A 13906-nucleotide genomic window follows, 5' to 3' on the forward strand; every position below is an offset into this window, starting at 1 on the left:
TGCTTACACAGTAAGGGTTGTTTCTTGCAAATACTCAAGTGGTTGAATAACTTTGCACAGTAGCTTCCTGCGTGTGTTTCAACATACACCATCTGCACAGTAGTGTAAGTTTCTGCAGACCCAGGCCTCGGTCCTGCTCACCAGCGGTGTCTAAATACTTCTCTTCAGGGAGGTGAATCTGAAGAGTCTTCATTTAAATGGAGCCAGATGAGAAGCCAATATTTATCAGCACTGTGTAAAACTGACTGCTTCCATGTCTATGAAAATCACTCATTAAATGAGAGATAGTTTATCTAGGATCTTTCATACATTAGAAGCAGATAAATAAATAAATGGAACGGGGGGAAAAGAGTGTGATATTGTTTGCATTCAACCGGTGCTGTGATTCCCTTGCTCAGGAAGGTGATCCTTATTCATATTTCCCAATTTGAGATGAAGTCAATGGTACAGCTCATGTGAGTAAGGGCCAGTAAGGTAAAGTCTAATAGGAGCAAGACCTACATCAGAGGCTGCAATAATGGCCGCAGTCATCCTATGAAGGAAACTGGCTATTGAAATGGATTTCTTTTTATATTCCAGCCACATGGTTTTGTGATTGAAACACCTATAGTGCAGAAAACTCTTGTGAAGAGCATGTGGAGGCGCAGCTGTTTTGGAATTGGCTGTAAAGAAGTACATACCTTAATTCTTTTTACCTGTAAACTTGCCAAGAGGCCAGAACTGGAGAGGAAGCAACAATTTATGGGACAAAGAGTAAAATAGTTGAGTTTTATAAGAATGACAGTCCATTTTCATAAGCTGTAGAGGAAAATGTCATAGAAATTTAGCAGTCTTAATATATTCTTTCACCGTGCTGAGTAAACAGTAAAAAGAAAATGTAATTTCCTCACAGGCTATTTCATTGGAGAAAAGAAGATCACGGAAAGGGTATATTTTTATTTAACTTCTAAATATATGTGCATATATAGGACAATTTATAGACTGGATTTCAAAAACAGATGGATGTGTACAGATGCCATGTATATATTACAATGAAATGAATACGCTCTAGAGAGGATGGAAAGTTAACTTACACGTTTCCAAAAGTTGCAGTCCCACTTTTAATATAATCAAGCACTGATGAAAAAGGGCATTAAATAATCATTTCTCAGTTCTGACAATGATAAGGTGCAAGTGCTACAGGTATCATCTTCAGGGAGAGAAACGTATTTCACCCAGACCCAGACCCATACCCATACCCTGTGCTGACATTTCTGCAAAGTACTGGACATAGTGTACCACCAAAAGTGCCAGTTTCCAGGTGTGTCAGGAAAGCGATGTCCTTTCAATTCATCTCCCTTTCACATGGCTGTTATTGATCCATGGAACGTTTTCAGAAGCCACGCTACTTCCCGGATCATCAGTATTCCTTGTCTCCTCAAGGTCATGTGGACTGCCTAAGGCTGTGATGTGCTAATGCTGAACCTGAAGCTGTGTTCAAAATGTGCCCGCAGAGGCACTTCACTGTGGGGTATGGAGAAAAGTATGGTCTAGCGCACAGACTGAGCAAGTAGGGCACAGGGTTCTCCTGGAGCAAAATAAAGTCTATCAGTAAAGAAAGCAATTTTGACTCATGTGGTAGAGTTGGCTGTTAAGCCTGAAAGGGCCGTCAGTCTTGCTGGGCAGTACTTTGTTAGCAAAGCTATAGCTGTCAGTTACCTTCTCCAGCTGCACTATGGCTTGCAAAACTGCAACTCCACTAAGGGACTGCTTGCATGAAATCTCAGAGCTGCTGACTTCTGCATTTCAACTCTAACCGTAGGGCTGTGGGGGTGGGGAGGGTCAAGTCCTTTGTTGCACCACCCGGCTTTGAGGTGTCCAGCCAGCCGAGGCAGTCCCAACGGAAGTGCATTAGAAGCCCCACACGTCGTATGAGTAGACACAGATCCCTTACGATGGGAGAAGGAGAAGGTCCAGTTTCCTCACCTGGTAACTCAATGGCTGGAGCATTCACCTGGCTTAAGGAAGACTTGATTGCCTGGGATTTGAAGCCACATTTTCCACCACTTGCAGGAGTCAGCTACATAGTCAATGAGCCTGTGTGTACGATGCTGCGTGTACAGTACAGGGAGGCTTTAGTGCAGGGCTGGACAGAAGAGCAGAGATCAGAACGAGAGAGCAGAAATGGACTTCCCAGGGAGGGATAAATGCTATATTCTTCTTCCCTGCCTGCTGCTGAAACGTCCTACCTTTCCTTACCTAAGGGCATGATCTGAATATATTGAACCTAGACATCCCTTCCTGTTTCTGCTCTCTTCTGTTCAAAACTACTGTCCCAGTTTCCACCCACCCCCCATAAATATGAATAACCTGGTTAGGGAAGATGGCAAGGATGAGGAGAGCAGCTTATTACCGTCTTCCCCACCAGCGATTCTTAATACCAGCTGCCACTGTGACATTGACACAGTAGGATCAAATATGATGAACCACAAGGTGCCACTTTAACTGTCACTTCAAATTCCTGGAGTCTTCATATATTTAATCATGTTTATTTATAAGATACATTTCCTGTTTCTATATTGGCACTGATTTTAAACTGGCTGCAACTAAGCGTTGCCTGTCAGACTGCATCTCTCTTTTCCTAAGTATGTATCATGGTGAATATCATTTTCATAACCCAGAAAATGATTTTTTACCATTTATGGAACCAAATACCTATTGTAGTCTCATTTACCCTCCAACCTAATCAACAGCCCTGTCTTTTTTGCCTTCTCAATCTAGCCGATATTCCTTCACGTTGCTCTGAGCTAATTTCCGGATCTCCTTGACTGATTTTCAAATCACCTGACCATCTGTTTCAGATTTAAGCATCCTGAAATGCAGTCAGTCTAAATATATAAGATATGTTGTAAATTATCTTCAGAGCTACCCTTTAAATTATCTTCATCTTTTTTTTTTTTTTTTAACCGCTCCATATGTAGGGCTATAATTGACTTTAAAATGTGTAACCACTTTATTATTGGGAAATAAAAAAACCCTCGATGTTAAAATAATGTAGATGTAGGCAACTAATGAATGACCACCTGAAGTAGACTGACGGACAGAGTAAGTCCAGCGAGGCCAACTAATAGTGCTTCACACAGAGCTGGTGAGACTGGTAGCTGTGATATTCCACCTAGAGTTATGTCACCCAGTAGCTGATAAACAACAAACCATCTTCATTTTCCACAAAGCAGTAGGTGAGTTGAAAAGAAAGAATAAACTTTAACCTCATGTTCATAAGTACGTAAGCTTCTGTTGGGAGTGGTACATAGGAATTAAGATCTGTGCTGGGCTTTGACCATAGGATCGTTTAACATCCCTTTCAAGAACTTCTCATCTCAGATGTTGTAGATCTTTTTTCCCCCCCTTTTAGGGATTCTGGAGACAGGGCAGTTTAGAGTTTTGTTACCGCCCTTAACAAGTCTTTCAACATCTATTTTAGCTCTACTGAGGTCTTTAGTAATCAGAAATTGTTATTTTCTAATAAATAATAAAATAATAAATAATCAAAAGTCACAGTAGTTATTTCTTCTGCCATGAAAGTGAAATGCATGGATTGATTGGGCCATTGAAACTAAGAGAAATGGATAGAAACTGTTCACTGTGGAAGAAGGTATCCTGGGGAAACTTGCCTTGCTGTTTCAACAGAATTCTGCAGAGAGAACGAAGACTCCAGTTTCCATAGCAGTGAGTCTGGGACCTTGCACAAAGCCTAAAATTTGCTTTATTCAACCAAAAGAGAACATCAGACCCGTGTGAGGCTAAGTGTCCCTTGGCTCTAGGGCAGAATGCATCTAATGAGCATTCAGACCGAAGAAACATAATTTCAGAAGTATTTTTTGTTTTTTGCGATGGCTGAGCTGTGCTGTACACAACTGATGAATAAGAACAGCTTTTCTGTATCCAGGGGGAATCTGAAAAGTGCCGTGTCAGCAGAGAAAGACCTTCTGAGCGCATTTGCTCTGTAACCACTATTAAGAAGAGATACAGCAGCAAGAGGTGCTAATCCAAACCGAAAAAGGCTTCCTCTGATCATGAGGATGATGTTTTTAAGATTAATTGAAGCGAAACACTTTGTTTTGGATCTAATGAAATGTTTTTGATGGGTCCTGATCTGCAGTTTTTCCTGTTTTTGCTATAAAACATTCTTGTTTTAATTTGACTCTCACCTAATTTTTCGTCCTTATTTTGTTCCTATTCTGATAACATGTCAAAAATATACTGTTCTATTTCCTTCTTTTCTGTCTTTACTCTTCTTTACCCATTGCAGGGCTTGGCATCTTTGTCATACTGACTGTTAGGACCAGTGCTCTTTCTTGCTATGTGTACTGTATACTTGCCTGTGTACCATATCCTCCTATATGGTCATGGTCTCCACATGGTTATAGTGTACATTCCCCTGTGACACTGAATATTTGTCTTGACATCATCAGCATAGAGGAAAATATTGCCACAGGCACAGAATCTGGAGGGGAACACAGGAGAAGAGGATCTTTGCATGGGACTGGGATGAAAGCAACAGGTACCACTGTCACGGCCTGAACAGCAAAGACTGATCCTGATCCCACTGCAGTCCACACGAAACTCCCCTATGTTTTAACAAGAACTTATGGTTCTGTATTAAGAAATTACCTGGAGGTCTTCAAAAGATTCGATCAGCCTGTGTCAGTCAGAAAGAGACTGTTAAATCTTCTTCATATTATCTCCGTCCCATGTGATTTGCTGTAAGAATATGAACTAGCACCTTTAATACATGATAAACCCTTTCACAAAGCCAGAGAAAAGTCGAGTTCAGTTTGTAAGGGTATCATTAAGTGGGTATTGTAGATCTACAACTGCAACGCGCTGCCTACTGATTTCTGTAAGGCAAAAGTGCGTGTTGTATTTTAGCACCAGCTGGTCTTGGCAACACTGCTGTGGTTGATTCTCAACTCTACTTGCGCAGATTGGCTGCCTTATACACAAGAGCTGGTTGGTCAAGACGGACCAAATTGCAAAGAGAGCTATTAGCTTTCCCTAAACCTTATCCCTCAGTGGGGTACTGATTTGACTGCCTCTAACTTATGAATCTGCTGATCTTCAAAAAGAATGGCTGGTCATGCGAGAATTGGAATAGCTTTGTAAACTTGACTCTTTTAGCAAGAGTGGTTGGAAATGTCTAATAGATTCAGAAATTACTGCTGGTAGAAGAGAGGGGACTGTTAGACAGATGGACAGAGAGATTGATGGAGAAACAGTGTGATCCTTGGTCAAGCAAGTTAAAATTATATATTGGTTTTACTTTAAAAAATCCTTTGGAAAGAATTGCACTTGCTGATGCTTTTCGTGTGTTAATAATAACACCAGCCAGTAAGACGTTTCAGTGTTTCACGGATGGATGGAGATCTCAATACTCTCTGCATGGGCTGAAGGAAGCAGAACAGAAATTGGCAAAAATAGGATTATTATCTTTGTTATTTAATATTCATAATAGAATGATACTCAGAGACTCTAACCAAGTTTGCACAGCAGTAGTTTTTCCAGCTTAGTCCTTGCTTCAGCAGGTTTAATTTCTACAGTTTGGATCCTACTATATAAACTGGCCTCTGGAAGGTCTGTGATTTAAAGAAAGTTTGAGGCAAGAAAGGAAGATTAAACAAAGTATCCATCTTTCAGTTTCAGGCTTTCCAGGTCTGAGGATGCAGGCATATCACCATATTAATTAACATATTCTGAAAGTGTTAGGAGGAAATTTTTGGCAGTAATGTGCATTAACACCAGTGACAGTACGTTTGAAACTGCTCTTTAGAGGATCTTGGAAAGGAGATGAATGAGAAAAAAATATTTTAGGGTATTCTTCAGTTGTCTAAAGCATGAGAAGAGAGAAGGTAATACATTCTGAGAGTTGGTTTGCACTGGGGGAGAATGAATAGCTTTTGTAGGTCATCAAGTATCTGCTTCGGGCACACCTCAGTCCTGGATGCACCTATATCTGGGCTGTTGAATTAGCTACAGCAGCTAGAAGTGCTCCATGAAAGGGATAAATCCACACAAAGTGGGCATGTAAGAAATACATTTGCAATTGTCTACTTATTTAGGAACCTAAGTAAAGAGAAGCAAGAGCTTGTGCATGAGGCAGAATAGCAAATCAAGCCAGCAAACTTTCTTACTTTTTCTCCGGTCCTACTACCTGAGAGTTTCTTCCAAGTCAATCAAACTCAAGATCTCTAGAGCACGGATTTATAACATATTTCCTTATTAAGCAACTTCCTAATTGCAGCTGCTTGATCATATTGATGCTTTCTGACAAACCTATGTGCAAAATCTTAGAATTGCAGTTCTAGCATATTTCTGAAGACATTTTTGTTCTGAACATAGTTTTAGGTTTGAGTTTCAATTTGGGACAGAAATGTTCTTTGATAAGAAAAAGAACTTCAAAAAAGTGTTCTACTTGTATTCAACTCTTTCTTCATGAGATTCACATGTGCTTGTATTTTTTCTAAACTCAGTTTCAAAGAACGCAGCTTTAGCTGCATGTCTAAAGAGAACTCAGAAGAGTGGTGGATTGGTGGGAAAAAGATCTGGGCTTTGGAGAAGAGAAGAGTTTGGCCTTGAATTTCTACCTCCCAGACTTTCAACCCGATAAGCTGAAAAACTTAAAATATTTTTGTTACTGCAGCTTATGAAACTCCCCTTTAGTTTCATTTTGCATTTTCAAGACTTTGTGTAACTGTAATTGTCAACTTTCAAATGAAACTGGACCTGTTCAGTTTATATTTCGTTAAAGGACTAAACAATACTGCAATCATGCTTAAGAAAGATTTTTCACTGTATTTTAAAATAGTTGTTGCTTTTTTATTTTCCCTTAGGAGAGCAGATAAAACCCTTGGAGTGGAAATTTGTTGTGCATATCCTCCCCTCCATATAGAAAGTTTAGCAGCCATTTTGATGTTTCGTAACACTTCAAGCATACATGGACATTTATTCCTAGACTGGACTACTTTCGGAATGTCAGATTCTACAGTCTCATTTTTTGGATGTCATGCAAGTTCATGAGGTGCTTCATGCAAGAAGGTATCTGGGGAAATGCTTAAGAACAAACACAGATATCAGAGTGAGATCTTCTGGTTTTCATTCCATTGTTTTCTTGACATTTTCCATGAGTATAGACATCTTTTTTTTGCACTCAGATATTCTTTGGAATAGGCTAGGCCAAAATATGGTTACTGAGATTAATGTATCTACTATCAATTTATACCTGAAAATAAATTGACTTATTCTAGGAGGTTTCGACCTTGTGCAAGTTTCATTAATTTTACTCCTTCTGATGAAATATGGCTTGAAGTGTGTGCACCTAGCTCACGCTACTCACCTGAATACATATGGATATGGTAACAATGTCTGCTCTCCTCAGGTTGGAGCACACCTTTGGAATGGATGAAGGAGATTACCTCACTAGGAGTGATAGAGTAGTTTCAGAATCTCATACTGTGGGTATGCAATTATATTCTGCCACCAGGATTTCCATCGGAATAAGGATAAGTGAGCTGTAGTCTCCATATACCTTAAAGGAGCAATCCTTTTGACCACTGTTTTTTATAGGCAGTTCTAAAATCTTTAAAATACTGGCTACTGTAAATTAAAACACCTGTAAAAATATTCTCAGAAGCTAAAACCAGAAATTAGATTTTTTTATAACCTTCCTTAATGCCCAGTTTTCATATTATGAAAGTAATATTCTACTTTTTTATTTAATCTATGAAACTGTTTTTGATAATGTTTCAGCTTTTAGTACTTGAAATTATACTAAAATATTTTCATTTGCATTCATTTAAATTAGGATTTTTTTAAAAAATACCAAAAATGTATTATGCTGGAACCAAAATAAAAGTTGACTTTCATGAAAAGGCCATATTTGTCATTAGAAACTCTGTAAATGAAAATTAAGCCATTAACTATTCTTAGACAATGGATATTAACACACACTCTTAGAAATGCAAATATCAGAGATTTTTATTACTGTATATACCAGTTTGCAGTCGTAACTGTCCAAGATTCATAAAAAGGCTAAAATGTTGGTATCAATTGGACTGTGTCTTTCAATATTGCAGTATTTAAGACATAGTACTTAAAATATTCCCTGGAAGTACAAAAGAGATTTAAAGAACAAAGAAACGGGTGTGTAGGGGTCAAATAACTTACCCCAAGACATACAAGAAGTCTATGTCACAGCTCTCAGGCAAACCCGGTTCTGCATGCCAATCGTGTCCTTCAGTCATAACACCTTGAGTCTGCATTTATACCAGCCATTACGCATTCAAATAAATGCAGTATGAGGTCCACATATATATTCAAATCTCACATTGCATATTCAGAGAAACGCACGTTTATTATTAATGTTGATAATGAGATATTAAGCTGTCACAGGGGATTGTGATGAGTGGCATCAAGGCAAGTCTATGGCTAGCATCCTCAGTGGAATTTCTGCCAGGGAAACGTAATGAGGAAGGCTGAGGAGAAAGAAAAGAAGCAACAGCACATGGCAGCGTGAGGGGTGTGTGGGCTGGGAGGACTATCTTGGGAGATCACCAGTTCTGCTTCTAGAGAAGTGAAGTTTATCCTGTCATTTATTTTTTGGTAGAATTCCTTTTGAAATGAATATCATGTTCATTATAGGTGTCAAACTGACAGCCCTTAATGTTGAAGATCCCTCTTAAAAAATCAGGTGTAGCAAGCAGCAGCAATAGGAGGTTTTCCACACATTCCTGTCAATAAGCCTCAGCCCTGACTAGGCAAGGATAAGAAAATAATTAAAGTTCACATCCTTACCCTCTGTACTTATCCTGGTAGCAAGGGGACTTTTAGTGACACTTCTATGGTTTCGACCTTGACTTATCTCCTCCTGGAAATGAACTGAAATCAATAGATTTCTCTTGGGTCATTAGGCAAGCCCCAAGTAGAAGTAACATTTGCTTATCCTTATCTCATCTGCTTACTGATACTTGACCCTATCTTAAACATCAACCAGGTACTACCATCGTTTATCAAAAGCTCAGGTGATTTTTAAGATCCTAAGGGTCTTAAGTGCCTCATAAGGAAGCATCTTATAAATAAAGCTTACTGTAGCTCCAAATACTTGCCCCTGAGTATGCCACAATCCATGCAGCTTTGTTTTTCCCACCTCCTACTGCTCTTTTTCTCTTCCTTTTCTTCTCAAAATATTGGCTCCCAGTCCCCAAATTCCATGAAAACTGTCTGCTCAACTCTTGATTGTTTGCTTTTCTGTCACATAGCTAAACTGTCTGACTTTCATGAAAGTGCTGGTTGTTCAGTTCATAATAGAAAATAAGATAGGAGGGAACCTCAAGAACTCATCGAGTCCATACCTCTGCTCCACAGAAGTACCAATTCTACCTAAACCATTCCTGATAGATATTTGTCTAAGGAGTTCTCAAAAGCTTCTGAACAGTAGAGAGTCATTACTGCCAGAATGACCTTCCATAAAACACTGCCGTTTAATGTAGCCAGGGGAGTAGGCAAGGCAGACAACCTTGATCGTGTGAGTACTATCAAATAATTTCTGGATAAGCCTATGCAGGATTAGTTAAAATCAGTAGTTCCTCCTGCTTTATTGAAACTGGGATTATCAGTCCGCAAAGAAAATTAAGGCCCAGTTTTCAGTGACTTTCAGTGCACATGAGCATCTGTACTCGTGTTTAACTATTTAGTTGTTCCACAGAGAGAGGAAGACACAGCAGTAGATGGAGACAGAAGCTGAAAGTAGATGTTGGTTAGACTCAAGCAAAAAGCAAGAGTGGAGATACTGATAACCTTTCTAATTCCCTAGTTATCATATTTAAAATGGCAAAATTATATTGATTTATTTGTCACCTCTGCCTCCTCTGTCAGCTGTGTGACACCCTATAAAGAAACTTTGATGGACCCAGCTTGGCATCAAAAGGGATTTTTGGTCAGCGGCAACCACCATTGCCTATTCTCCTCTAGAAACTAACACGGGCAGAAATTGTGCCTTTAGCGCGCACCCACAGATCATAAATCCAGAGAACAGAGTCATTCCTGGTAAGGGGCCTGGACCACAGAGCAGTCTAACATTAAATATGGGAAATAGGTCTCTCCATACAAAACTAATTTCTTCACATATATTTTACCACAAAATAGAGTAAAGGGTGAAGTCCGTGACAATCTCTTGACAACCGCCTGGGCAAACCTGTTTGGAGATAAGATGATGGAAGGAGAAGATCAGAACGCCAAGGGGCTTTGTGGGCAGCATTAATATTCCTTCTGATTAAAATATGGTAGATGCAGCTAGACTAGAAATGATTATATGGGAATAGATACTTGTCAGTCACTCTGCTTGCCAGTTCTTTCCTCTTTTTTGGTCAGAGAAAATGCTAAATTTATGTTTTGAAATGCATACATAGATTTCTTTGGAATAAGGATCCTAGCTTTGCATGTTACATTTTCAAGTAAAAGAAAAAAAAGAAAAGCAAAATACAAAAATTTCAATCCCCAAAACTCTTCCTAAACTCCCATCATGATGCTTTGCCCTATGAAAGCCTGGCAGACTGTTTAACACCTTTACTGTTTGATTCTGGGAGCTCAATTTATTATTTACCAATCCTTCTCCTGTCACTGGCCATGACCACATATCTGCTTATATTATTCCTAGCAGGTTCTCCAGCACACATTAGTTCAAAAATCAATCACTTCTTAGATCTATCATTTCTGTTCTGCTTTTGGGCTACACGTCTCAAGTGCTAATGTGTAGACAAGTGCCTGATGCTGGCTACAGTAGCACCTGCTTTCACCACAAGAGTAAAGAAAAGATTGCCTCACACTTCTTGAGCCAAAGTATGCTAATAAATAGATGGTATGGGTGAATAAACACATGCATCTCTTCCCCAGTACCTAAGATCCTTGCTGTAAATTTATGTTCTGTAAATTTTCACATGGTTACACCATTCCTCTGGGAAGATGGCTTTTCAAAACATCAATTCATTAGGATTTGTTTAAATTACACTCCTTTTATAGTTCCTTGAGCTTAATTTTGTCCCATTTCTTAGACTCTTAAGTGATATTCTAAATCGTTCTCCTCTTCTCGTTGTTTATTCCCATCTATAGTGCACATTCAGCCAAGATATAAACATTTAGTTTTATTCATCTCTTATTGTTCATTTATTTCTCAAGTTTCAATATATATTTTTGTGTAATTGATGACAATTTTTTTTCACACTTAAATGTAGTCATATCCCAGCAACATGAAGAAAGATGTTTTCCTAAGTACTAGCATATTTTTCTGCCATATCTCCTTATAATCTCTTGTACAGTTTCTTGTCATCTGTCTTAGAATTATACTTCCCATATTACTCTTCTTTCATGTCATCTTGAGTAATTATCTTCTTGATATTGCTAATTTGCATTTCCTGTTTTGTTCTGTTTTCCTATCCATGTTTTCCAAATCTGTCGGTTCATGTAATTTTATCTATTTTCCCATTTTCTCTAATGTTCACAATTCGTTTACTACTTCCAGTCAGGGTATCACTATGCTAAGTTATGGATGCATAAATAAAAGAAAGGCCCTACCTTAAAGAAAACACTTTCTAGGCTTGTAACAAAAAACAACGATAAAGACTCAAAGACTTAAATGAGGAAAGAGAACAAGTTAGCAGGGAAAACAGATGAGTGTAGGTCATATATTCTTCTATTGAGGATCTCAGTTACAATTGAGGATGCAGCTGAGATTTTCTACTGTTTACAGACTTTTAAAAGTTGATTAGTTTTGATTGCATGGTTGGCTATGTACTCTTTTAGACACTCCGCAGTAATGCTATATTCTTAGTAGACAAAATATTCATTTTTTGCCATATCCTTGAAGCACAGTATGGGCAACAGCTATAAAATCCTACAAGGACCTGACATAGGGAATGGGGCTAAGAGGGACACTTTGGAGAACGCTTGGGATCTTCTAAGCACACAGAACGGATGGGAAGGGAAAGACCTTTCTTAATCTGAAGCAATCCTCTAGGATTGTTTAAACAAGATTGGCGCATTTCTAGCATTTATACAGCGCCAGATTGGGAAAATTAATCTGGAATAATAATCTTCTCTGTTCACTCTCAGAGTTTTAGAAATTACTTAAAGCATTTGCTAAAATAGCGGCTAATGTTGTGAAGATTTCTTTTTTTAAGAAAGGTACCTATTTGAACATCCTAAACACAACAAAATATCAGTATACTTGCTTCAAAGATACAGTTTACGCAAGAGTAAATCTTTCAGCAAAATAAAAATTTTCCTTAACTGACCTCTGCTGGAGCTGCTTTCTTTTCGTCTTAAAAGACACTCTAGCAAGGACATTGCAGGTTCCAGATTTACTCTCTGACTCCTGCTCTTCCATGGCTCTCAGTTGGCCATCCATTATTTATTACAACACAGCGTGTACCTAGGTGACCCTGAACAACAGGTAGAGCCTACCAAACAAAGCAGGATCTCTGCTCAAAGCAGTTTACAGTCTCAGGGCACTACCTTGGAAAGTCATGGAAAATGGGAGAGATTTCTTGACTGTACCTGTACTGAGCACAGCAACTCTCTTAGCTTCTCTGGGTAATAAAACACACTCTAGAGTAAAATAATTACTGTAGTCCTTGCTTTTCTCATACCACAGAGTAGCTGAGGTGGGCAGGGACCTCAGGAGACAGTCTAGTCCAGCGCCCCTGCTCAGAGTAGGGTCGGCAAGAGGAGGTTGCTGAGGACCGTGTCCAGTTGGGTTTCGAATATCTCCAAGGATGGAAACTTGGACAACTTCTTCCAGTGTTTGATCAGCCTTATGATGAAAAAAGTTTTTCCATATGCTTAAATGGAATTTCCTGTAATTTCAATTTTTGGCCTAGTATCTCTTCTGTTTTCACTGGGTACCACTGTAAAGAGTCTGACTCCAACTTCTTTACTCTCCTCCTCCCCATCAGATGTTTATACATATTGATAAGATCCCTCTGAACCGTCTCTTCTCGAGGCTAAACTGTCCCAGCTCTCTCAGTCACTTCTTGCATGAGAGATGCTCCAGTCCCTTAATCATCTTTGTGGCCTGTGGCTGGACTCACTCCAGCAGGTCCACCAAGTCTGTCTTGTACTGGGGAGCCCAGCACCGGACCACGCACTCCAGGTGTGCCTCACCAGTGCCGAGCAGAAGGACGAGCTCCTGAAATGGTTAAAGGAGCGGTGCATAACTTTGCCACTTTACATCACATGGTTGCTTTCAGAGCACACAGAAGAACGTATACCAATGAGAATGTCATGTCCCCCTCGTACATTGTTTACCGCTCATTTTGATCAGTTTTGAAGTGTGCGTATGATTGAAATCGAGCGCCCAAAGAAGCTTTTCCGCAGAGAGGTTTTCTAGAGTTTTTAAGTGCAGCATGGAGGTGTGTCCTAATATAAAATGAAGTAATGAAGACTATGTGATATGTTGCTTTTGAAAGGCAGCTCTTATGAAAAATTCAAGAGGAAATGCTTTCCTTTTGTTCACTGCCAGTTTACCTAGTTTGCAGCTCGAGGAAAGAGAGATGATTATTTTGGGGTACTTTAATGTGTGGGAGCTTTTAAGTGATATAGATTTGTTCTGTTTTGTTGTCAAGGTGCCAGAAGTTCTTGAAGCCTGATAATGCTCTCCCCATGTTTTATTCAGGTTGTCATCAGTAATGAAATATAATTTAATTTTACTTTCCTATTACACTTTTGTCATCTCACTATCAAAAATAGCGTGCAGAATATGTTTTATCACTGCTCACAAACAAGGGAGCTTTAAAAACAAATGTACGCAAAGAATTAATGTTTTTGTAGAATAGCTTTAATTTATTATTTAGCTCTATTTCTCCAGTGATAGCAAGAA

Source organism: Struthio camelus, chromosome 2 (assembly GCF_040807025.1).
Source record: "Struthio camelus isolate bStrCam1 chromosome 2, bStrCam1.hap1, whole genome shotgun sequence".
NCBI lineage: Eukaryota > Metazoa > Chordata > Aves > Struthioniformes > Struthionidae > Struthio > Struthio camelus.